Source organism: Octopus sinensis, linkage group LG11, assembly GCF_006345805.1.
Source record: "Octopus sinensis linkage group LG11, ASM634580v1, whole genome shotgun sequence".
Taxonomy (NCBI): Eukaryota; Metazoa; Mollusca; class Cephalopoda; order Octopoda; family Octopodidae; genus Octopus; species Octopus sinensis.
In genome coordinates, this window is record NC_043007.1 from 74,373,067 (window position 1) to 74,399,207 (window position 26,141).

At 37.2% G+C, this 26,141-nt stretch overlaps 1 protein-coding gene across 15 annotated transcripts in view; it reads left to right on the top strand.

Annotated features, from left to right (window-relative positions):
- Positions 1–552: 552 nt before the first annotated feature.
- LOC115217028 (AT-rich interactive domain-containing protein 4B) overlaps positions 553–26,141 on the top strand; it is a 143,269-nt gene continuing 117,680 nt past the window's right edge. For 5 of the 15 annotated variants that reach the window (XM_036507723.1, XM_029786569.2, XM_036507724.1 and 2 more), the window contains exon 1: positions 556–970. The gene's annotated coding sequence lies outside the window, so the exon portion shown is untranslated. Of the gene's footprint in view, positions 971–26,141 lie in introns of all 15 variants that reach the window. The other 10 variants (XM_029786565.2, XM_029786572.2, XM_029786567.2 and 7 more) reach the window with 5 other exon arrangements.

Here is a 26,141-nt window from a genome sequence, read left to right on the forward strand (position 1 = left end):
TCTTTAACCATTAATCTCCATTTTTTTTTTGTTATTGTAAATTAAGGCGTATTTTCCATATTCTAGAAGAGTATAGCTTACAAAAAAGGAATAAACGAAGACAAAAATTAAAGTCTATGTGAATTCCAGAGTATTTCATAGTTTGTGAGGAGGAAACTTAAAATTAAGAAATATATATAGAAAAAATTATTGTCTTCGGGCAAAAATGTTCCTGAAATGGTTAATCTTTTACACCGATTGGAAAATATTTACTGCAACGTATTAAAAACAAAAGCAAAAAAAAAAGCAAAAAAAATAAAAATTGCTATCCGTTTAAGACCAAACACCTAAATATGTATTAAGTTTTCAATGTTGGCGAAACTATTCCAAGCGAAAATGTGCCAGAAGTCAAACTGAATAGAATGAAAAAGTTCTCAAGTCAAAGAATAGCAGATTTTTCATTCGTAGTAAATGAATTTTCTAACAGAAAGTTCTTGTTCGAAAAATTGCCAACTTTCCTGGCGTCTCTTCAAAAGTTATATTCTTATAACTAGTTGAGGCAGATGTTTTGAAGTTTTAAGTTTTGCCTGTTGCTGGGATGGTACGTCTACTAAATTGCAAATATCGAACAGATACGTTTAGATATTCAACATCAAATTCTAATAATCATTATACACCGAGAGAAATAGAAACACACTAAAAAACATGATATCTAATGAAATATTTAATGAAGAATCTAGTAAAATTCTAACGTCATTATTATAAGTATTAATAATAACTCCCAAAAGAGATAAAAAGAAAAGTGTGGACTGCTGTATAGGAAGATAAGTTTAGATGGTTATGGGAGAAGAGATAATTCTTGGAGAGATGTAGAGGAGCTCTTTAGGTTTTAAAGAGTATTTCTAGTGTAAGTCTCTTCTGTTTGAAGAGTTCAATAGTAAGAGGTCAACTCAAGCGGAGCTCTCTCCAACATGCTCAACAATCACTTTTCGTAAGTAAACCCTCTTCAATTATTATTCAATCGCCTTGCAATTTATATAGTATATCATCCTTATTATTTATCTCATCTTTTGCTTTGCCCCCTGACATTTAGTCTCCATGCAATCATTAACTTTTAATAAACTTTTGATGCTAAAATTTCTTACATCAACCGTCAGTTTCTCTCCATTACAGAATTAGACCTCTATCATATATACATATATATATATTATTTTCACGGATTTATATTTTACTTTATAGTTTAACCAACGTTAATGATGGTTTAATAATAATGATTATTATTATTGTATCATATAATCATTCCTTTTTCTTCCTGTGTTGTATTTGTAGTATATATAATAGGCGTTACCTTTTGCTCATCATCGTAGTAACGCAACTAATGATGGTGATGCTGTTGTGCTGTCCCACCTTAGCCATAACTAAACACAGCAGTTAAAAATCAGTGTGTATATATTCAAAATATATATTTCATAAATAAATATACCTATATATATATACATATATATATATATACACATACACACAAATGTATATACAACGTAGTGTTTGTCTCTCTCCCCATCTCACTAAGGTTATTTGGTATCATCAGCTTCGATAGACTGATAGCCATACCCGTGATAGAATTCAAACGAATATATGCATAATATATATAATCATTTATAAATATACTTTGGCTGCAATTTGTCGTTATAGTAGAAGTGTTTTGTTTTGAAAAATCTCTGTTTCGCAATTTATTTAAGAAATCCTACTTTATTTTAGGCTGCCATCTGATTTTTTTTGTTTTTTGTGATCGACTCTACATACATCTCACAGTTAATATTATCGTTGACAATCTGATTTGTTTCGATTTACTTTAGTAGAAATTACATTTTCACCTAGTGTATTTATATTTTACGAAACTTTATTATATCGTCTCCTCCCCCCACGTTATTAATTGTAATATTTTAAGCAAAACGCCACAAAAGTATTCGTGTATGTGTGTATACACACATCTATCTATCTATCTATCTATCTATCTACCTATCATCTATCTACCTACCTACCTACCTATATATATATATATATATATATATATATATATATATATATGTATGTATATCATCGTTTCATCTTCAGAAGCAAATGTGATATCTACATTCAGTAATACAAATTACAAATATTTTATTTGTATAACATTGTATTTATTCTCTCCTCATAGTCCTTAGATCTCGTTTTTTTTAAAGCATTTTATATAAACATGCATGACACACTCACATGCACAAACATGTATGTATAATTTATGTGCGCATATATGTCTAACGAGTATATTCACTAATCGCATTCCATTATTCTGGTAACTAATTCGTCAGGATGGTTCTCTTTACACACACACATACACTCTCATACACATTGCTTACAACTAACTTACCAACGATTGCCAAACTGCACACTGCCTCCTCATCAACAGAGATAGATACCTTACCTACTCAGATGTTACTACAAAATTCCTACGCATTTATAACTTAACTGTTGATGAGTGTTAAGATGCTATACACTCTGTCTGCGAATGTGATTAATTTAATGTATTTATTTTTATTAAAATCCAATTTTTGTATAATATCTAAAGCATTAAACCAGAGATTAAATTGCTTTAGCGACAATTTACTAAACTTATTTCTCCCAAGTCTGATGGAAGATGTCTCAAACATGAACAAATAGACTTCGTTATTCAATATGCTTTCAGCAATGTTAATTCTTAGAAATATCTCGACTTTGTATGATAACCCTAACCCTACCTCTTCAAGCGTGGCTTTCTTTAAAAATTTCACTTATTATTTTTTTTTCTCCATGAAATATCTTCTTCCTAAATTAATAAATTTGGTAATTATTTTGCTGATAATAATAAACAAACCAGCGGATGTTTATTTATCAAATAGAAATTTGTTTGGAATGTTTGCTATGTGACATATAACATTACTTGTGATGTTTATTTAGTTATGTGTGTGTGTGATGTGTATAATAGTAACAAGACAGTCTCGATAATAATTGTGGTTGTGAGGTAGAAATATTCCCTGTGTATTATTAATTGTTGATTTATTTGTCCGGGGTTTTTATCAAGCGTGGATTGCTGTACATTTGTGACCTCTAGAACACGAGTCACGAGAAAGGTAAACAATTCGAGACAATCAAAATGAAATGGAAATAACAACACAAAACGAAGGAAATAATTCTAATAACAACATAGAATCAAGGTGAAAGAGCAGAAATCCCCGTTTATTTTAAGTGAATTAAAAATTTCTTTTGCTCTCGGCATATTAATTAATCTTGTGGATCTTATTCACAAAAAGACATCAACTATGGAACTGTATTCTTTGTTTACAGTTATAAAGGCCACCATGGGGATTTAATAATTTTAGGATTAAATTTGACAAATTGAAATTGTCGGTAAATTAAATGTGATGAAGGCCGTTGTTATTGTTGTTCGTTTCCAGAGAGATCTTGATTGGGCAGACCTATGATGAAAGGCTCTCCAGTTGTGACCACCCTGTTTTGTTTTCAAGAGTTAACCTAACTACAACTACATAATTCAGTGCGACCTTTTTTGTGTGTGTGAATTCAGGGTAATATTTTAGGTTCCCTTGTTCGTTCGTTTTTTTTTTGTTTTGTTTTTTGGTGTTGGTGGTGGGGATTTTAAACATTTTTCACAGTATACGTTACTGCTGAATGGTGTAATGTTATTGTTAAATATCAAAGTTCTAATGGATTATTCGACTGATCAATAAATACGAGCTCAGTTCTCGCATTTAACCCTTTTGTTAGCACATTTCTGTTGCACTATACTGCATTTGATCTCAATTAATTCTGAAAATAATGTAAGTAAAAATAACGTTGTCATTATTAAGCTGATGCTTGGAGCATAACATGAAATTTTGAAGGAGAGTCTTAATTTACATCACGTCAAAACAGAGGATTGTATAATAGAAAGACTGGAATTTTTTAAACACAAATTTGAATTCGATAGATATTTTCTTGTATCACTTTGTTACTCTCTTTCTCGAATTTGGATTATGGAATACGAAACACACCATTTTGCCATAAAAATATTTGTCTCAGTGACTTTGTAATTTGCTTCTCTATAAGTTTTAAACTATTCAGTCTTGTTTTCTACTATTTTTAACTCATCAGTAATTGTATATATGAACATTGTGATTTTGGCCTATCCTCTTTACTGTGAAGGCACCAGTGCACACATATTTTAACCCTTTAGTATGAAGGTGTATCGGCAGAACTGGGTGAGGTTTGTTGCAATTAGTGCTCAACAACAATTAACTGTTATAACTATGGTACCACAACGTCCGCTCTAAGTTACTTTTACTTCAGTTAATACGCATGATTTCCTTCTCACTTCCAAACTCAGGCTCTCGTTAAGCACTTCCATCTCTGAGTGTTTGCTTACTGACTCATCTTTGTTTCTTATTCAACACCGAAAATACGCGAGCCTCTGACTAGTTACACACCCTGCTCGAAATAGCGGCCAAACCCACCTCCGATTTCATTCTACCGCATTAAAGGTGGAAGGTCATGTTGGATGGTAGAATCCTAGTTTGGGTATATCGGCGAAGGTAAAGAATACACACGCACACCCGGTGTTTAGGGTTAGGGTAACGCCGAAAACGGGTGGTGTCCGTATTTTTTTTACCTCCGCCGGGTATATCTACGTACGTTTTAACGCCCACTTTGCATGGGTCGGACGGAGTTTATTGAGGCAGATTTTCTATGGCCAAAATGTCCTTGTCGCCAACACGCATGTTTCCGAGCAAGGTAATATTACCCCATGGTCAGACATTTTCACAGAACATTGATAATAAGCAGTATTTCTTGCGATGGTTACACTCATTTACAAGTACCACATAATATGAGACAAAGGGACATAAACACGCTTGCGTTCACACGCACGCCTCCGCCCCTCTTATTCCAGTCGTTAGATTGCAGCCATGCTGGGTGCACCCCCTTGAAGAACTTTTAGTCAAGCGAATTGTCCCCAGTACTTATTTGTTTTGAAAGTCTGGTACTTATTCTATCGATCCCTTTTTGCCGAACTGCCAAGTTAGGGAGACGTAAATACATTAACACCGGTTCCCAGGCAGTGGTGGAGGACACACACACACACACACACACATATATATGTATATATATATATGGCGATCCTTCGGTATAGGTACACACGTGACTTTGTTTACATTTCTGAAGATAACAGAAACCCTTTTCTCCCACCCATTTATAAAAAAAACACTTTCTTGAAATGTATCCGGTACTTCCGATACTTACACCGAAGTTACGCCATATATATATATATATATACGATGGGCTTCCCTTAGTTTCCATCTAGCAGATCCACTTAGAAGGTCAACCTGAGGCTATAGTAGAAAAAACTTGCCCAAGATGCCATGCAGTTGTGATGAACCCAGAACCATGGTGATTGAGAAGCAAACTTCTTACCACACAGGCATGCCTGGTATTATCTATATCTATATATATATATGTGTGTGTGTATTTAAAAAAACAAAGAAATATTAAACATCAACATCAGCTTATATTGACCATTGAAGAACTTCAAATAAAATGATTAGGTACCAGAAAACACTTTGACAAAAGCTTAAATAACAAAGTTAACTCATTTTTAGAAATTATCATCATCTTTATTTTATATCTGTTTTCCATGCTGGCATGGGTTGGAGGGTTTGACATGAGCTGGCAAGCTGAAGAGCTGTACCAGGCTCTTGTTGTCTGTTTTGATATGGTTTCTATGGCTGGATGCCCTTCCTAATACTAACTAATTTAGAGTGTATTGAGTACTTTATGCATGGCACCAGCACGGGCGCTTTATACGTAGCACCAGCACGGATGCTTTATACATGGCACCAGTGTGGGTGCTTTATATGTGACACCAACATGGGTGCTTCGTATGTGATACCAGCATGGGTGCTTTATATCTGGCACCAAAATGGGTGCTTTATATGTGGAACCAACATGGGTGCTTTATACATGGCACCAGTGTGGGTGCTTTATATGTGACACCAACATGGGTGCTTCATATGTGATACCAGCATGGGTGCTTTATATCTGGCACCAACATGGGTGCTTTATATGTGGCACCAACATGGGTGCTTCATATGTGATACCAGCATGGGTGATTTATATCTGGCACCAGTGTGGGTACTTTATATGTGGAACCAACATGGGTGCTTTATACATGGCACCAACATGGGTGCTTTATACATGGCACTAGCACATGCTTTTTACCTGGCACCAGCATGGGTGTTTTATACGTAACACCAGCATTCATGAGCTTGCAAGACAAAGACCTCTCCACCGAGAGAGAAAGAGAGAGAGTGGAACTGAGAGATTAGAGCATGATAGAGGCACAGAGGTAGCCCTCTCACTATTGAGGAGACACTTGGCTACCACAGTAGGACAAAGAAGGAGAGGAAGGTGGGAGGGAGTTAGATGTATCTGGAAAACTTAAGCAAACTATTTCAGCAGTCTATCAACAACAATCTCAATAAATTCCAAAACTGAAAAAGCAACTAAAATACTTGTATTTACTCTCTGACTTAATGACATTGACCTAAAACCATGAAAATAGTCATATATGGTCTCACATCTAACCTTTGTGTTTTACACTGATGTTTTCCCAAGTCATTGTTATAGAAATTTTGTTGGACTCAATAATCCCTGATGGCTCTCAGATACACTGTGCTACTAAAGAGATGAGATTAGGATATCTGGTGCAATGCAAGAAAAGACCCAAAGGATCTGGAATTATTGCTGTCTGGTCTCAGAAACATGGAACCATCTGTAGACCTCTTAGTGCTGATGTGGATCTACTGGACTGTTTTGACTTTGCTGTAGCATTTACACAAAAAATGTGTGTGTTTGAAGTAAAGTCCATTATACTTGGAAATTTTAATGTTCTCCATTTTACCAGCTTGTTCAGCTATCACACAACTTACTGATTACTTTAGTTTTCATCATCATCATCATTTAACATTTATGTTCCATATTGGCATAAGTTGGACAGTTTGAAAGGATTCACTGGGTCCAAGGACTGCTTTGATCTCCAGTGTCTACTTTGACTTGGTTTTCATACCTGGATGCCCTCCCTCATGCCAACCACTTTATAGCATATACTGTACTTATGTGTCCCACCAGCACTTTTGAGATCACCATGCAGTTCACAAAATTATGGATCCTGAGGGTGAAGGCTCTATGCTAGAGGACAAGGGTTTAAAGTTTGAGAGATGGTATGGGATGGGGATGTGAGGCAGAGCATGTTCTTGTAGGGGAGCTGCATGGCTACTCACATTTAGAAGAGAGGGAGAGAATGATCAGTCAGAGCTGCAAAGAGGTAAATATTGGCAATGGGGTGTCCAGCTGACACATCAATAATGTTGTCCCCAGCAAGTGGGGACAGCACTTTTGTTGTTGTTCTGATAGACTTTCCTGGAGATTCCACAATTGTAGCTCAGACCATAATCCACTACTACTGAAACTAAATGGTCTACTGTACCAGGAGGAACTGTTGCAAAAGAGCAAATTTATGTCATGCAACATTAGTTGACTGGTCAGCTGTCTTTGAAAAATGATTATCTTTAAAGATATTGAGAAAATGTGGAAACAGGTGACAATGTCTTTTTGTAGAGCCTTCTACACCTTCATCTCAAGTAAAATCATAAAGTAAAAAGCCAGTTGGCAAAACTTGGTTTGATGACAAATGTAGAAAAAGGACTTCCAGGAGGGAATCCTGTCTTTTCTATCTATTCATAGAAGAAAGCTAATACTGCAGAGAACAAATCAAAGTTAACAAAAAATATAAAGCACAGCTACATTTATGTAAAGAGTAAAGTGAAATGATATTATGGTGACAGACTAATACAAGATGAGCATCGACAGCTAGATGTGGAGAGCATTTCCCATGTGCTTGTCATTAATCCTTTAGCATTTAACCCATTAGTGTCCATGGTTCTTTTTTTAGGACCAGAAGGATAATCTATCATATTTCTGTAACATCTGTATTTTTCTGAGATTAGTTTAGTTAGTCATCAAGACTGGAGTGTCTTTCAAATATTGTAATAAAATTTTTTTTATATATTTACTATCAGATAAAGTTGCATGAAAAAAGATTTTTGGTAATAAATTAAATAAAGAAATTTGGGAACTAATGGGTTAAACTGGCTATGTCTGGCCCAAACTTTTCTACCTGTTTTATGTTCAAACTGGTCAAATTTGGCCTCTCACCTATACCTAACAAAGTCATTCAAAACATAAGCAATCACATCATTGAAACCTCAAAATTACAAAGGTAATGCGTGATTAATTCAAATCAATGTGGTTGAATATGTATTACATTTGACAGAATAACCTGAACACTAAAGGGTTAAGCATAATAGAACCATGCATACAAAATGGCAAATGGTAAAAGCCAGTGTCTTCTGGCAGGTTTTTGTTGAAGTTGTTGTGTGTCTTCTACTGATGTCCAACCACTATTGATCAAGCATGAATTTTCAATACAAAGGGCATCATGCAGATAATGTGGTGACTGTTAAAGCCAGTGGCTTTGATCAAATTCTGAGCAGAATAATTAACTAGGTGACTAATACTTCTTTCTACTATAGGCTCAAGGCTTGGAATTTCAGAGGAGTGGACTAGTTGATTATATCAACGCCTGTGCCCAACTGGTACTTATTTTATTGACAAAGTGTGAAAGAGAAAGTTGACCTCAGAATATAAAGAGCTAGAAGAAATATTGCTAAGCATTTTATCTGATGTGCTGGTGATACCAACTCATCACCCTTCAGTAACCAATGATAATAATAAGTGAAATAGAACCAGTGCATGTGTTTCTTATCAACAAAATGACCCTCCCAAGGTACAGCAAAATCAGTTTCAATACTTGATTTCATATCTAGAATCTTGCAGTCCAAATTTAAAAACCAAATAACCTGACAATATGTTCTTGTATTGCTTATTTCACCTTTGCTTCACTTATGCTATGTCTTCAAACCAATAGAAAATCTTTACTGTGATCCTTAAATTATTACTCAACATTATCAGCAAAATGATGGATTCACTGGTCCATAAACAATTTCAAAACTTATTTGCTTTAAAAAAAAAATCAACGTATCTCTGGAAGACAATTCGGTTTTCAATCAAAGCATGACCCAGCATATTTTCTCACTATTCTTTCTCATGTGTGGAGCATGTTTGTAATTACAGGTGAAGAGCTGTGTGACAGAACTTGGGACATCAAAAGATCTTTTCATAGTTTACACAATGAACCCTCTGCTAAGCTGAACTTAAAAAAGGATATATGGGAAACTTTTGTATATCAGTCCCACAAAGCTCAATGCTTGGGCCACTTCTGGTCTTAGTCTTCATAGACATTCTGTTCAACCATTGTGAAAATGAGGTGTAACTGCATACTGTTTGTACAGGTAAAATAAACAAGTGAACACAATGTTGCAGCTGTTAGCTTATACAGATATCGTGTGAAGATGAAAGCCAGGGCACACGGTTCCAAGGTAATATTTGAATCAACAAATCTGGCCCATCCTTACGTTCTGAGTTCAAATTTTGCTGAGGTCAGCTTTGCTTTTCATCCTTTTGGAGTTGATAAAACAAGTACTAGTTGAGCACTGGGGTTGATGTAATCGACTTCTCCACTCCCTGAAATTGCTGGCCTTGTGTGCCAAAATGCAAAATCACTATCTGAATCATTAAAATGTAAAGCAATGGTTTTATGAAAGAAGAGAAACCCATCTGAGCCTGCATTATGCTTTTGGGAATTGAAGGCTGCCTAATAAAATGCAGCTTGAGATTGAGGGCAAAGTCATAGATGGAAAACTGGTGTGGTCAGAAGATATCTGTATATGTACTGTCGCTATGGCACACTATGAGCTATTGGAAGCAGGTTAGATTAGGAAGTGAGAACCACCGTTTGCAAATCAGAAACATTCTATAATACATTTGTCCTTATGGAGCTACAATGTATGTATGTATATTTGTGTGTGTGTATGTTAAATCATTTGATATCCACTTTTCTGTTTGCATGGATTGGATGGAATTTTGTTGAGATGGATTTTTCTATGGCCAGATGCCCTTCCTATGACCAGCCCTCACCTGTTTCCAAGTAAGATAATATTTCCCCACATCCAGACATATTTTCTTGGATGATTGGGAACAAAGGACACCTCCTGTATGATGGTGACCCTCATTTATGACTATCTTGTGATATCAAGGCAAGAAGACAGTAACACACCCATACATATATACATATGTATGTATGTATGTACATACGTACGTACACACATGACAGGCTTGTTTCAGTCTTACGAAATCCACTCTCAAGACTTTATGTAGTGCAGCCCTATAGTAGAAGACACTTGTGCAAGGTACCACACTGTGGAATTTAACTCAGAACCATGTGGTTGGAAAGCAAATTTCTTACCGTACAGTTGCACTTGCATATATATATATATCATCGTCATCATCATCATTTAACGTCCGCTTTCCATGCTAGCATGGGTTGGACGGTTCAACTGGGGTCTGGGGAGCCCGAAAGCTGCACCAGGCCAGTCAGATCTGGCAGTGTTTCTACAGCTGGATGCCCTTCCTAATGCCAACCACTCCGAGAGTGTAGTGGGTGATTTTATGTGCCACCGACACGGGTGCCAGACGAGGCTGGCGAATGGCCACGCTCGGATGGTGTTTTTTATGTGCCACCGACACAGGTGCCAGACGAGGCTGGCAGACGGCCACGCTCGGATGGTGTTTTTATGTGCCACCGACACAGGTGCCAGATGAGGCTGGCGAACGGCCACGATCGGATGGTGTTTGTTACGTGCCCACAGCACGGAGGCCAGTCGATGCGGTACTGGCTACGGCCACGTTCGGATGGTTTTCTTGTGTGCCACCGGCACTGGTACCACAAAGATACAAATTCCATTGATGTTCATCTATTTTGATTTGTTTTGATTTGATTTGATTTGATTTGATTTGATTTTCACTTGCCTCAACAGGTCTTCACAAACCTGTGCCAGTGGCATATAAAAAGCACCATCTGAACATGGCCTATGCCAGCGTCACCTTGACTGGCTTCTGTGCCGGTGGCACGTAAAAAGCACCAACCGATCATGGCCGCTGCCAGCCTCCCCTGGCACCTATGCTGGTGGTACGTAAAAAGCACCCACTACACTCACGGAGTGGTTGGCGTTAGGAAGGGCATCCAGCTGTAGAAACACTGCCAGATCTGACTGGAGCCTGGTGCAGCCTCTTGGCTTCCCAGACCCCGGTCGAACCGTCCAACCCGTGCCAGCACGGAAAACGGACCTTAAACGATGATGCTGATGATGATGATATATATAAACCAATAACTTCCAACATAGGAGACAGCATGTTGTACTAACAGTTCTCTATAAATTGCACACAAGTTGCAGTCCACCATGGATCAGAGCAAAACTACCACCATGGCTTGAAACACTTTGTTTCACAAAGGTAGAAACATAAATGTATTAAACCCCGTCTCTTAACACATAGTGCCAACACCCATGGTTTGAACAGAAGCTTTCTGAACTCACCTACCAGAATGTGGAAAAAAGTTCCTGGCATGGCAGTGTTTTTTAGTAGCTGGCTTTGCAACCACATGGTTTCAGGTTCAGTCCTACTGCATGACACTTTGGGCAAATGTCTTTTATTGTAGCTACCAGACCAACCAATGCTCTGTGAGTAAATTTAGTAGATGGAAACTGTATGGAAGCCCATCATGTATATATCTACATGTGTGTGAGTGTGGTGGTGGTGGTGGGGGGGTGCACCTTAACTTTCCCTACACTGCTTCACAACCAGTATTGTTTTAAAGTTCCAGACTTGAAGAAAATAAGTATTGATTAAACATTTCAATGCAATACCCCAGCATGGTTGTAGTCCAATGACTGAAACTAGTAAAGGATAAAAACTATGATTGGTGTCTCTTCTGTTGATGAAATAACAGCTATTCATTTGCTGAAAACTTACAAGCAGTTGTTCCTTAAATGCATGATATATGAGGCCTGATCAAAAAGCAGCAGGACTGGTGTCATAAAAAGAAAACTACAACACATAAGAATGTTGTAGTTGACTTGAAGCATTGTAGGGAAAATAAGAAAGCTCTCTAACAATGCAGAAAGTTTTACAAAACCCTTTATGCTTCAGACACAAAGGTCCACCCACAGAAGGAAGCAGTTTTGGAAATGTCCAGTTAGACTGATTCTGTTTCTTTACTCAAATTTCTTGGTATTTGGCTAGCAGAGTAGTAGCCACTCTCCAAGTGTTGCCTTGCACAAGATATATAGAAGTTTTTGTAAAACTTACTGCATTGTTAGAAGCTTCCTTATTTTCCCTTTCCGTTTCCTTCTACGACACATATCCAATTTGGCATTTAATCTTCTTTGAAGTAGTCCCCTTCTGAAGCTGCAGACTTTATCCAGCATTGTTTTCCATTGATGGAAACATTCCCAGAACTACTTTTGGGGGATAGGAAGCAGCTGCCACACAATATTTTCTTGGATTTCTTTGATGTCTTGAAATCTTGTTGGGGGTCTTCCACTGCAATGACTGAACCTTGATTTCAAAGTCATTACCATAGATCCACAATTTGTCACTTGTTATGACCATTTTCAAAACATTTTTGTCTTTGACACAATCAAAGAGATCTTTCACAGCTGAAACTCGATCTTAATTTTGAGATGACCATACTCTACACACTTTACTTCCAAGCACTGCTATAAGCAATGGAAGCGAGTGAGACCATTATAATCTAGTGTGCATGTGTGATGGAATTTAAGGTCAGTCTGTGCTATGTGACTTCACTCTGCATACTTTAGCTCCATTACCATAACAACAGTCCCGATACTTTTTGATCAGACCTCATAAATATGAAGTAAATAAATCCATGGATATAGTGCATTAGCTGCAGTCCCTGAAGGATAAGCAAAATACTGGCGGAACCCTTCAAAAGTGTTTTTAGTCACCTGCTCGCAATTAAGCCAGACAAATTCTTAAACTTTTAGCATTCAGATTACTCTGTGAAATGAATTGCTTCTTTATTTACATTGTTTTGAATTTATCATCCTTTATCTTGTAGCTTCAAGATTTCAATGATGTGATTGTATATTTTTAGAATGACATTGTAGAGATGGTGTGAGAGGCTGGATCTGGTCTCTATGAACATAAAACAAGTAGAATATTTGGGCTGGACACGGCTGGTTTAAATGCAAAAAGTTTAATACCGTAACTCTATATCTGGCTGTTAGGACAGACATTAATTACATCAGAATAAAGAACTATGATGTTCTGTCGATAAAATGAGAATAAACAAGAGGTTGAGATGTGTTCCTGATAATTCTCTTGCAAACATGACTCTAATAAAATCACTTGAGATACTTTTCTTTTGTAATTAAGGAAGTAGAGAAGATGCTAGATATTACTGGCCTATTTCTCTAAGTTCATATGATGGTAAAGCCATGGAACCAATAATCAGAGGGAAATAACTGGTTGTATGAAGAACAGTTTACCATCTTGGTAGAAACTGTATCACTCAACTTTTTATTATCAACATATTTTTACAGGAAACAAAAGAAAAAAAAAAGAGCTCTAAAAGTACAAAAGATCAAATTATTGAGAAAACAACAAAACAAAACATGACTGTCTCACCAAGGAAACAAAGAAAAAGAAAAAAGGGAGGAAGATTGAGCAGCAGAAAATTGGGAGCTGGGAGGAAGAAATCAGTTGTACACTCCAGAACAAACGGTGTGTTTAGCTGTGCCTTGTGGACATGATTGCAAAGGTGTTACTGTGGAGAAGGGCCAGTGACACTTTCTCCAGCAGCCATCCCGCTCGCAGGGCTCATTTCTCAGATGGGCCACAGTTATCCTGATTCTGTGGAGGAAATTGGCAGTATGGTGGGGTCCTGACAGTGACCAGCACTAACCAGTAGTGGTTGGTCAGGTTTCAGTATTTGTTTATTTTCCACTTCTCTATGTCACAGAAGGTGATAAAACTGTGACAGCATCATGACTGGATATTAAAACAGCTGATCTGTCAATCAAATGTAGATGTGGTATATCTAGACAAACTTATGTGTGTGTGTGTAATAACATGGTGTTCTTGGCATCAGGAAGAGCATCCAATCATAGAGACGATGCCAGACTGGACATTGGGGGCTCATCACAGCCTAGCAGCCTGCTGTATCCTGTCAAATTATCCACCCCATGCCAGCATAGAAGACATATGTTAAATGTTGATAATATATAATCACCGGTCATTTGCAGTGAGGTATGACTAGGTTGCAGTAAAGATTTGGTTTTTTAAGAAACTTCAATGATGTTTTACCGTTTTATGGAACCAAACCAAAGATGCCAATACAACCATTGCCACAGAATACTGTTGGCATGCTCTTACGTGTTCTCTCTTTCCTTCTTGTTTCATTTTGATCCTGTAATTTTAACATCTTTTATTATTGCTGTTTTCTGATATTCTTCATGGCTGGTTGCTGTCTTTTCTTCTGCAGTCACTAATCAGGTAGTCCGTTTCATCGACACATTGCTCGCCATTAGGAGAACTGGATCCTCCTTATGACATTTTGGGTTCCTTCTTCCACACTTTAGCTCACTGCAGTATTTGACCTTGGGGATCCTAGAGTCCTCCATACAATTTGAGTGTCCTATCCAACACATTTGCAGTTCCAACAAAATAAATTCAATATTTGTCATATTCGAGGTGGCGAGCTGGCAGAATCATTACTGCACTGGAAAAAATATGTAGCAGCATTTCTTCCGACTTTACATTCTGAGTTCAAATGCCGCTGAAGGTCAACTTTGCCTTTCATCCTTTCAGGATCAATAAAATAAGTACCAGCTGAGTACTGAGATCATTGTAATTGACTTATCCCCTCTCCTAAAATTGCTGGCTTTGTGTTCATAATTTGAAATCAGTATTTGTCATATTTGCCCACTGCTTGACCTCGGGGCTGGAGATGTAAATCTTGCCAAAAATTGCTTATTATAGTCTTTTTGATGTGTTGACAGGCTTTGGCAGAATGCAAGATGGGTTAGCACTATTATTAAATACACTTTTGCTTTTTGTTGACCATTTTATTCTTTATTGTTTCCATAGTAACTTGTTCTAGTTGTGACAGCAGCAGACAAGGTGCAGCTAGCTACATTCACATCCAAATTGTTACCAACAAAAAAATTATACTGGACAAATATGTAAACTTATCTACATTCAAAAGCAGATTCACAACTAAAAAAATTAGTAGTTCATTCCATATCCATATTTTCTATATTTCATCAGGGGAATAAATTGCCAGAATTGAGTCATCAGTGAAGAGAAGTTAGTGAATACATGTATCATACCCGTTTTTAGTGGATTTTAGCCAAGTTGGGTTCAACAGCTCACCATCCCTTTTTCTATGAATAAACACTATACTCATCAACTTGCTCATCATATTTACAAGTACAACACCCAGAAATATCACAAATAGTGTTGGACTTAGTACAAAGAACTGCTTTACATCTTGAGCAGCGAGAAGGAAGGTTAAATTGTTGTTCCAAAGAGAGACTGTGATAGTCATACCATGATAATACTGTTTGATTCTTTCCGAATTTGTCCAGACACTAATATCTATTGAGCAAGGTCCGTAAGCCTTCCCCTCCTTTTCTGTCTATAGCTTTCATAAAACTAATGAACACAAAATTTGTGTGTGAATGGGTGGAATTTGCCATTCATTTGATAGATTTCTCTGAATTTTTCAACAGCATGAAAATCTAGTTTTCTTATCAGGGCTCTAGACACAGAATCTATGTTGACTTTCAGGGAGAATTCACAGACATTTTTTGCAGTTGTCTGAGTAGTATTTTTACCAAAATTTTCCCTGCAATCAAATGGAGGAAAATTTCTCAATTTCCACAGTTGGGTTGGTAGCCCTTCCACTTGCAAACAGTGACCCTTGTGCATCTTTGGACTGTGGTGGGAAGATGCAGCATTATCAACATTCTCTGAGGAATTAGAAAAGTCTACGATATAATTCCTTTCCCTTGCACTTACAGACTTTCATGGGAATGTTGTCAATACTCAGAACTTTCCTCGGTCTTGTCTTGTGGTTAGCATTTTCCAGCTTCTCTTTATTTGGTGATGAGTCCAAACTAAATGCACAGTCCCATGTTTACTTTAAAAACTTCCCTCACAGGCATTAAAATTGTTGAAGACATCAGTCGTTGGTACTGTATCCAGGTGTCTTGGTAGCAGATTGCAGGAATTTTTCTTTCTGTTCTATTGGTTTGTCATTGTTGAAAGATAAATACATAATCAATTATACTTCGATTACCATCTCACTTTTATTAGTCTATTACAACACCAGTTAGCTGACAAGTATGCTTATGAAGGCAAACATCATCCTCATTTCCTGGGCAAAAGAAGCTTTGATTTAGCTAGCATTTCTGGCCTTCCCAGTGGTGTTTAATACAACTATATAGCTGTCTCTTGTTTGAGTCTTCCATAATTGACCCCACCCAATATTATTCTGATATTTCAAGGATCCAATTAGTTTCTTGGTCACAGAAAAAGAAAACCTACGGAGCATGATATCCTAGCAAGATCAACCCTTTGCCCAAAGCCTTTTCATAAGCTTGTGATAAATGTCCATACTTGCTTTCAGACTGTTTTAGTCAGCCCTTTCATACATACAGTAGAGTATAACGTTTTGCTTTCATAAGTTACAAGTTATTCTTGTGGTTGAGAAAAATTGAGAATGTGTTTCATATATGATGCATGGATGGCAGTGAAACATGTCCTTCATATCACATGCAATACACAGGACAAGCAAAGATTTAAGATGAGTGAACAGTTTTTATTCTTTCTTTTATCTGAATATTTCCAGATTGGGTTGGATGTCATGTTACTTAGAGATTCCGGATTCCTTTAAAAAAGACTGCGGTTCATTACCATTTTCCTGCATAAATGACCAACCATCACATTTAAGTTGCCATTGTACAGATGCTTGGCTAAAATTTGCTGCCTTTGCATACCATCCATGTCTCCAATCTTGTTTCAGGTGCACCTTTTAGTTGTAAAATGATACAGACATCCTCTACATCCTTGGACCCTTTATTCAGCACATCATCAAAGGTATAACACTGGGGGGTAGTGGGGTGCTTTTATCTAATCCAGGGGTCGCCAAACTTTTTCGACCATCGACCCACCCCTCTTTAGCCACTTCTTCCACATCGATCCCCTTTAGCAACTTCTTCTCCATTGACCACCCACCTCATTTAAAATATCTTAATACGCTACCTTACTGTACTGTACTATATCTTAAATGCGTAGCAGGTACTGACACTGCCAATTAAAATGTTAGCTAAAATATACATGTATGACAAATTAAGAAATTCTGTTGAAGATGACACACGTTTTACATTTAAAGCTGCGTGTACGATTATACAGTATTAAACTTTCAAATTTTAGTGAAATTGTTTTCACAGTTAGAAAATGTGAAAAATGCATCATATTGCTGGAATATCGTTTATTGAAATTGACAACATCAATGTGAGGGATGAGCATGGCACTCACTAAGTATTTCAAGCAGTTCATCTTGGTGAGCTGGTCTTTTTCATGCTGTCCCTTATTTGACCCCCTGTAATTCCTCGTCGAATGCTGTTGTGATGGATTGCAACTAATTAATGCTGTTGTGGTGGATTGCAACTATTTAACCAGGCCTGGTTGTGTGGTCAAGAAGCTACTTTTCTAACCATGTGGTTTAAGATTCAATCCCTCTATATGGCAACTTGGCTTTGGATTGACCAAAGCCCTGTGAGTAGATTTGGTAGATAGCACATAGTTCATATATATATACGTGGTGTGTGTTTGCCAAACTATTGGGTTGCCCGGAAAGTTCGTGCTGATTTTTAAAGGAAAGAAAAAGGTTGATAAATATTTGCCATTATATTTTTGATCAACCAAATATAAACCATTTTGTTGCACAATGCGTCGTCTTCTTTCAATTAACTTGAAAATACCCTCTTCCCAGAATTGAGGTGGTTTCATGGCAAAGAATTCATCAAGGTATCTTTTTATGTCATCCAAGGAATTGAAATTTTTACCATTAAGACTATTCTGCAGAGACCTGAAGAAGTGGAAATCCAAAGGAGCTATATGTGGTGAATATGGAGGGTGGGGTAACATCCCATCTGAGCTGTAGCAATTTTTGTCTGGTCCCCAAAGCATCAAGTGCCGAAAATGAACTTTCTTATCTTCCATTTTAAAGGGTTACAGAATTAACACAGGTTATAGGAACTTAAACCTTCTTCCACGAAAAGATAGCTTAAACTGTGCTCTTAATGAAGGTGTAGTCAAATCCTATTTTATGGACTCAACCATGTTTTAAAATAAGTTGAAAGGTAAGCTGCTATAAATCGGCACAAACTTTCCGGACAACCCAATACATATTGGATAGCCGGGATTATCACAAAGCAGAAGAATGACTATATATATACAGCAAATAATGACAAAAAAAGACAAAACACAGAAGTTCCATTAAGTGGACAATGTGCTGATGTGAAATGGCAGGATTTTAAATTATTTTCATTTTACAAATGCTTAGATTCAATGACTGAACAACAACAAATAAATAAAGAATTTATGAATTCTAAACCTTACTTGAACAGTTGACAATTTCCTTGACTTATGACATAAAGAATACTAGCACTACAGAGCTCCATAGAAGAGGAGACAAGCACAATTTGATCACACAAAAAGCTACTTTTTGCATGATCATTTTCATATCAAAATACATTTTTTTCTGTGAATAATTATATATCATTTGAAAGTTCTGGATGTGACCTTTCTTCTCATATACTTTTGATCAAAATCCAACACTTACATATGCCAGGTTCCTTCAGTTACCCTTGTATTCCCACCCATTCAATAAGTTTCTCCTATTTTTGATTTTGAGTGCTGAACGATAACCCTCATTCTTGTTCACTGTACCGGAGCACAATAACTCAGTTTGTGTTGAAAATGATACTGTTATAAAGAGAACATTTTTTACTTTATTTTGATATAAAAATCAATGAGGCAGGTCAGATAACTATTATCTCTCTATATATAAATAGCAAAATGTCTGCGTGTGTGTCCTTTATACATATCCACAATTTTTCATTTAGAGGGCTTGCACTTTCTATGGTCATTTAAAACCGTCCAAGGGTGGTCGTACACATCTTTACATTTCCTCAGTCACCCTGCAAAGCCATTAAAAAATCAATAGAAGTGACTTTTTTGTGAATTTTCTATCCAAAACCCAATCAAAATGCCCAAAACTTGATACGCCTATTGAATGCCAGCTAGCTGTATGTGATTGGTCGGAGATTTGGACAGTACTCGCGTATATGTGTGCATGCACTAGCATTATGACCCAGCGTTGCTGGGTCATAGTGCTAGTTATGAAATATTGTAGTTAAAATTTTATTGTTATTTTTCTATCAGAAAAGAACAAATTTTCTTTAAGATTTTTATACCATAAGAAAAAAAAATCTCTCGCAAATTCAATATGGTCATTGTTGAAACTGACCATGATATGACGCAAAAGTACAAAGTCAATAAAAAGGGGACTACCACAGCTGTTCATATAGGATTAACACATACTGATACTACTTGTCAAATGCCAGTTTGATAAGTAGTGTGTGTAAGAAATAACATTTACTGACAGGAAAATATGCTAGATGAAAAGGTGTGTAATTTAAGGGAGTTTTAGCTGTTGTTTCTAGCCCATCCCATGACCACTTGGTACCTTCCTCATCTCCCTACTCTTGCCTCAAGTGAATCTGTGCATGTGTGTGCGTATGTGTACATTTAAAAGGCATTTGGGAAATGTGTGATTTTTTTTTTATCCCCACCCTTTGTTTTTGTTTATAATTTTAAAATATTGGAGAGCCTGAGAAGGTCATTCCGGGGATTTATCCACTGATTTAAAAAAAATATGTAAAAGGTAATTTATTTTATTAGCATACTTTTCTGTTAGTAAATATACTTTTCCTTACTCACACTCACACACACACACACACTTACTTGCTGTGGAGTGTGTGTGTGTGGGGGGTAAAAATTCAAACTACAAAATTTTTTTGGTTGCTTAAATCCCAACAATGGACCACCCTTGGACTAAACAAGACCTCTGTGTTACTTCTGCATCACCTATCCATAAAATGTGTTCATGGGGAGAAAAGTATTGAAAAGCATCACTATATGTCAGAGCCACAAAGAAATGAGGAAAATACCTGGTGGTAATAGGATGTGCTAGAAACAACAGCTAAATCTCCTTTAAATCACTTAGCTTTTTGTCTGAAAATACCCCCCCCCCCCCTTTTTTTTTTATTATTATTGCTGAAAAGGCTCCGCCCATCATTTTTAAGTGTGTAGTGCAAAAAAAAAAAAATTGTCCGAAGTTGGTCCAGATGGGGATGAAGGGGAAGGGGTGTGTGAAGAAAATCATAAGGTTACAAAATGTTTTTTCATAAAATGCTTTCCCTCACCATTTCCAAGGCTGCAGTGAAAACAAAATTTGAAAATTCCCCATCAAAATGGACAAAATCCAACTTATGTGGGCATCTTGATCCATTAAAATTTTATTGAAATGGTATTGTCCCAAAAGCTCAGGATCTATTTAGATCTGTACCTACTACAAATGTGCCAAAAACTCAAGTCCCTAAACAGTGTGAAATCAACCAACTGTTTGTTACATGCAACAAAATATTTTAAAAATTGCCAAAACTAAAAGAAAATTTCATTTTTGGATTTGGTTTGCAAGATTCTTTATGTGAGTTCGTGTATTGAAGCATATTCTGTTGTGTCTGACGAGAGTAATTTTCTTTTTGTGCTTTATAATTTAACACATACACCGGTAAAATTTCCACTTATTTCTTATTTTTATTTTCCTTAAAATTTTCGTTGCATCGTGCAACCTTTTCAAGATGCAACGAAAATTTTAGGAAAATAAAAATAAATAAGTGGAAATTTTACCAGTGTGTGTGTTAAATTATAAGGCACAAAAAGAAAATGACTCTCCCCTGATGCAACAAAAAAAATTTCATTTTCAAGAATCTGAAAAAAAAAGTAGGCAACTGTTATCCCTTGGCCACTATTAATTCATGTAATTTGAAGATGGTTATCACCTGAATTTCAAAGATATGACAATCTCAAATCATCATCATCATCATCGTCGTTTAATGTCCGCTTTCCATGCTAGCATGAGTTGGACAGTTTGACTGTGGGCTGGCGAACCAGATGACTGCACCAGGCTCCAGTCTTGATCTGGCAGAGTTTCTACAGCTGGATGCCCTTCCTAATGCCAATCACTCCGAGAGTGTAGTGGGTGCTTTTATGTGCCACCGAAATGGGGGCCAGTCAGGAGGTACTGGCAACGACCTCGCTCAAATTTTTTCACACATGCCAATGGCACAGGTGCCTGTAAGGTGATGCTGGTAACGATCCTGCTCGAATGGTGCCTCTTACATGCCACCGGCACGGAAGCCAGTTAGCTGCTCTGGCAACGATCACGCTCGGATGGTGCTCTTAGCACCCTACTAGCATGGGGCACAAGTGCCAGTAAGATGAGGCTGGCAACGATCACACTCGAATGGTGCCTATTATGTGCCACTGGCACGGAAGCCGGTCTGTCAATGATCATGCTCGTATGGTGCTCATGCCCATCATCGAATTTCACTTTGATTTTGATTTCGATTTCACTTGCCTCAACAGGTCTTCGCAAGCAGAGTTTAGTGTTCAAAGAAGGAAAAGGTATGCACAAGTGGGCTGGTTACACCCCTGGCATGGCTAATTATTCATATAGGCCTAATTAGGTAAAATTTTGACCAATTTGCTGACCATTCAGATTATCATATTTTCTAAAGTATTCATCCAAATTTCACAAATGAGGTGTCAAAATGTTTCTTTTTGGATGCTCTCCAAGAAAAGCAGAAGTTTGTTTTAAATATTTTCAAAAATTCATAGTGATACCTAATATAACAGAAAGCTGTTTAGATACATATGCATGGGTTTGCGCACACATATTCACATACTGTTTGGATGTACACAGTTTATCATTAACCTTTGTGTGTGTGTATCTTTGTATATCTTATAAAGACTTCAATTTTTCCTAAAGAAAGTACTTACCCTTTAGCATTCAGATTACTCTGTCAAATGTAATACTCACTTATTCTCATTATTTTCAATTAATCATGCATTACCTCATTTCTTTGAGATTTCAGTGATTTGATTTTATATTTATAAAATTGCATTGTAGAACAGGTGCAAGAGGCTGGATCTGGCCATGGCCAGTTAAAAGGCTAACATGCCTGGAACCAAAGTTCAGCTAACCACTCCTTATCTTTAACCTGCCCACCTCATTCTTCTACCCTCAACACTCACCTCTGCTGATCTCTCTACCTGGTTCTCATTACCATGTCTGCCTATCAATATCTTTAGGGCAGTCTAGTGTTTAGAAATCTTAACTTGATACTTAAGTTCCTAACTCAACACTCCTTACTTTACTGTTTAAAAACCATATCCTTTCACACAAATTCTTTACTGAACATTCTTTGTCTTGTAACATGACACTCTAGTTCTCAGCCTTCAACTCTCTACATATATCAACTATTGTAGTTACTTTCTCATTTGCATTTGGTAAGTCCAGAATAGACAAAACAAGTTAAAAAGATCTAATATATCTAAATAAAATGCCATTTACTTTTGGCCTTTTTCATTTTTCTAAAAAGATTACAATTCTCTTAATGTTGTACATTTTCACCCAGTTTTTTCTTTGTATGATACAATATCTTAACACTTTTCACACCAATGAAGCTATAGAGTGATACACAAACATTCAACTATGAGTGCATTACATCTTATAACAGAAACAGCTGTTCATGACATAATTTCTTATTCCTTTGTCATTCTACATGTTACTGCTCTGTTCTCAACTGACACTTCCTTCTGAAGCATTTGTATATTGATTTCTAACACCAGGTCATTAGTATTGCTATGCCTATGTAAAATAATATATATATATATATATATACTCTTTTACTTGTTTCAGTCATTTTGACTGCGACCATGCTGGAGCATCGCCTTTTTAGTCGAGCAACTCGACCCCGGGACTTATCCTTTGTAAGCTCAGTACTTATTCTATCGGCTTCTTTTGCCGAACCGTTAAGTAACGGGGACATAAACACACCAGCATCGGTGGTATGTTTAGGGGGACAAACATACACGCACACACACACACACACACACACACACACGCACACATATATATATATATATATATATATATATATACGATGGGCTTCTTTCAGTTTCCATCTACCAAATCCACTCACAAGGCTTTGGTCGGCCTGAGGCTATAGTAGAAGACACTTGCCCAAGGTGCCACGCAGTGGGACTGAACCTGGAACCATGTGGTTGGTAAGCAAGCTACCTACCACACAGCCACTCCTACGCCTATATGTATATATATATCATCATCATCATCCTTTAATGTCTGTTGTCCATGCTCGCATGTGTCAGATAGTTTGACTAGAGCTGGCAATCTAGGGAGCTGCACTAGACTCTAGTCTGATTTGGCATGGTTTCTATGGCTGGATGCTCTTCCTAATGCCAACCACTTTACAGAGTGTGCTGGGTGCTTTTACATAGCACTGCATGGGAGTTTTTATGTGGTTCCACACGGGTGCTTTTATGTGGCTCCATGCGGGTGCTTTTACATGACTCTGCATGGGTGCTTTTACATGGCACTGGCATGATTACTTTTTACATGGCACTGGCCCAAGACTCTTGCAGATAATCCTTACCACCAGCGGGGCTGGTCTTAACACTTTTGCTGCAGAGTAATCATTATTGTCATTTAAGGTCCATATTGGCATAGGTTGGACAATTTGACAAGATCTGACGGGTCCAAGGACTGCATTGTGCACCAATATCTGCTTTGGTATGGCTTCTACATTTAGATGCCCTTCCAATGCCAGCCACTTTGCATGGCATCCTATCACATTCTTCCTCCAAATCAGTGAAAGCCAGAAATAATGGTTTATTCTTAGCCAAGTATTTCTCCTGCAGTTACCTCAATAGCAAGATTGCATCTGTGGTGCCCCTTCAACAAAGCCAAACTGCATCTCATCCAAGTCTACTCTATCATGGATCAATTGTGCTGATGACTCTGTGACCTTCAAAACTTGGTCTACTAGTTTGATTCCTTCATAGCTACTTTTCTCTAAGTCACCTGCTATGCCAATCATTGAGTATGACCCCTTCCAGAATGACTTGATTAACTGTGTGGGTGGCAATCTTGTATCCTACTTCTTCAGATATTTTTAGCATCTCTGCAACTATTCCTGATTGGTCCCCACCAACATCTTTATATGTTGGATTACCTTGTCATACTGCTGTCAACTTGAATTGCTGGTCTGTCTGTTTGGTCAGCATAGAGTATTCCCTGTTTGTTTCAAGCATTCCCTGAATTTGGTAGCCTTTCATAATAGCGCTTCCATACTGGGGCTAAAGTAAAAGACAGTTGCCAAAGGTGCCATGCAGTAGGAGTGGACTTGAACTACATGGTTGCAAAACGAGTTATTTAATCACAGAACCTTTGATCTTAAAACAATTATTTTCATTTAAATTTGAAATGTCCATTATTAAAAAGGAAGAAGTTTCCATCTTCATTCATTATTCATCTGTCATATTCTCCATGATTTATGTGTGTGACTGATGATATGTTGTTATGTTGACTTGTAAACCATTTTTTCCCTCATGTATTTTGGAATCAAAACCATTTTACAACTGAAATTTTCCAGAGTGCTGTTTAGAATTTTTTTTCTTCTGATATTTAAGAGTATATCATAATTGTTTTTAGTCCATATTTTAAGAGATTTTGAAAATTTCAATTGAATCCGAATTTGTGAATATGCAAGACCAAATAAAACGAACTAGCGTGTATTGTCAGTTACATGCTTTCTTAAATAGTTGCTCATAGTTGAAGCATTATCAATGATCTCACGTTGGTATTTTTAAGCTAATATGTTCCTAACTCAACTTGGAATGTTAAATACTATTCTGCACTTTATCTCTCTAACAATCAATTAGATGTATTTTCTTGATAGTGTTTGTCTGTACTTCACAAATGCACTCCTACAAGTACACACACACACACACTCACACACACACTAGTGATAAGTCAATGAAATTAGAAGAAATTGTTTGAAATCCTAACTCAATGTGGTTAATAGGTGTTATAATACTAACCACCATTGTATATAATGCATATTGAATATATGTGTTTTCTCTAAAAAAAAAGAAAAATGTTTTTGCTGTCAATATTTCTCCTCCCCAATAAAATTTACAACACTCATTGCAAAAAAAACCCATATCACCTGCTTCTGTTCTGGTTTCCACCAGAACCTCATGATATACATGAACAGATGGGACAGTGGAAAAATATCAGCTTGCCTGAGATACTGCACTACTGTATTCCATAGCAGTGTTTCCCAACCTGGGGCCATGGCAAAATTCAGTGGGGCCACAGAAGAATTTGCAAGTTAGGGATGGAGGGCACAGACTCAGTGTTGAGGGCCACACTACTATTTAAGACAAAGCTGAAGTACTTTTTTCACTAATAATGTCTTGTGGGGTGGGTCCACAGGAAAATTACAAACTTTAGCATAGTGAGCATGAGCTCAAATTAAGTAAGAACCACTGATCATCATTATCATCATCATTTAACGTCCGCTTTCCATGCTAGCATGGGTTGGACGATTTGACTGAGGTCTGGCGAACCAGACTCCAATCTGATCTGGCAGAGTTTCTACAGCTTGATGCCCTTCTTAACACCAACCACTCTGAGAGTGTAGTGGGTGCTTTTACGTGCCACTGGCATGAGGGCCAGTTTAGTGGTACTGGCAACGGCCACGCCCAAATGGTGCTTTTTATGTGCCACCATGCACAGGAGCCAGTCCAGCAACACTGATGATGACCTAAGTTAAACCATTACATGTCAGAGTATGGTGCATCTGGACTAATACATCTGTAGATTGTATCTAGTCACTGAC